Below are 1,779 nucleotides of genomic sequence, written 5' to 3' on the forward strand. Positions count from 1 at the left end.
CAAAGGTAAAATAACAACTACTTGGCTTTGGAAAAATTCAGCTTGTACAAGATCAAAACTATGCATAATTTTAATGTTCCATGAAATGTGTTTATGATGATGTGATTTTGACTCATAATGCTTCAAACTAAGAAGGAACACATATTTCCACAAATTCATTTAGAACTTCACTTATAAAAGATGTTATTAATCAAAGAGATGCATTTGCATACACAGTTCAAGAATGGAGCCAAATGGGTAAGTGCTTCGCTCAAAAATAACTTTATTTGTTTGCAAGAATTTAATATTGTTTTTCATCTTAACACTTACTTTTATGGCACAATTTCTCAAGGATCACTAAGGCCTTGCTTAGGTTGTAATGACACTTGGTTTTAAAGTACATACTCTTTTCAACCTTTTCACCTTTCTTCTTTTTCTTACTTTCCTAATTCCTTTTCTTGAACCCTTTAGTGTAACTTTTCTTAATTTTTCTCAATCTCCTTTTACTCCTTTTTAGTTTTTATTTACTATTTTATTTCTTTTGGATATTTTTTTACACAACCAACTACTCCCCCCCAACTTAATTTTTTTCCATCAACCTTCTTTTTGAGAAATGCTCTCTTTTTACTTAAGAAAAGTATAGGACTTCTCATTTTGTTTTTCCATATTAGGCTCAAAGGTTGTGTTTGAAAAAATAATATTTCTTTTTCAGGCTCAAAGGGGTTAAGAAAGGATCTTCTTATTTCTGGTCAAGTGACTCATTCTATTTGAGAGAACTTGCCTTGACCAGTTCCTATTAATTTTGTGCAATTGTTGAAAGAGTTTTCTTGCTACTTATTGAGGTACGTTTCTGATTGATTTATTTAATAACGGGTCGATTCTTTGCTCGCCATCTCGGCTTTGTTGGAATAAATTCCAACGCTGGTATAATGGTTTCAAGAATGTTCCTTTAATAAAAACTAAGCTTTATTGAATTATTAACAATTTCATATCATCTCAAGTTTCTTGGATTAATTCCAACGTCGGTATAATGGTATGAATTTAGCAATTAAATACAAGTGATAATAATTGATATTTATTTTTGTTTTCATTTATTAACCGAAATACTTCCTTATGGAAGGTTGGTAAAGAATAAATAAATAAAGCAATAAATAAATGTTAGTTGCAGAATTTAAATGACAGAAAGTAAAAGTTAGTAGTTAGATCACTCATTATAACTGTATATTTTTCCTTTTCACAAAGATACAATTTATGAATTAAATTGCACTTTGATTCAAAGTTTCTTTCTTTGTCAACAAATAAAATTTATAAGTTAACACTTTACTATTTTACATTTGCATCTCTTTCAAGATTCAATTGTAGTATAATATAAGGTTATGTCGAACTACAAGGAATTGCCTAATAGATCATTATTATAAACATGTTATATTACTAATAATGTTTAAACATCTTTTTGTTTGGTTTTGTTTATGCAATATCAACAAGTAAATAAACATAAAAAACTAATATGAACAAATTCTTGAGGATAAAATTGGTTGGAAATATGGAATTATTTCTCTACTTAATTGATTTTGAAAACATTACAAGTTATGTATTATAATTTCAGTTAATTCCACACATCATTTCTAAATCCTTCATCTAGTGTCCTAGACTGATAGGATGATTTTCAAACCTTATGTAATACACTAATAATAGTTAAGTGCCACTCGTCGGAGTAGACTGTCACACCCTACTTCAGGCTCCATTAACATCATTTAGCCTTGAACATAAGTTGCTTAAAATAGATGCTTGATGTGGCAA

The sequence above is a fragment of the Lupinus angustifolius genome, unplaced genomic scaffold, assembly GCF_001865875.1.
Source record: "Lupinus angustifolius cultivar Tanjil unplaced genomic scaffold, LupAngTanjil_v1.0 Scaffold_420, whole genome shotgun sequence".
Lineage (NCBI taxonomy): Eukaryota > Viridiplantae > Streptophyta > Magnoliopsida > Fabales > Fabaceae > Lupinus > Lupinus angustifolius.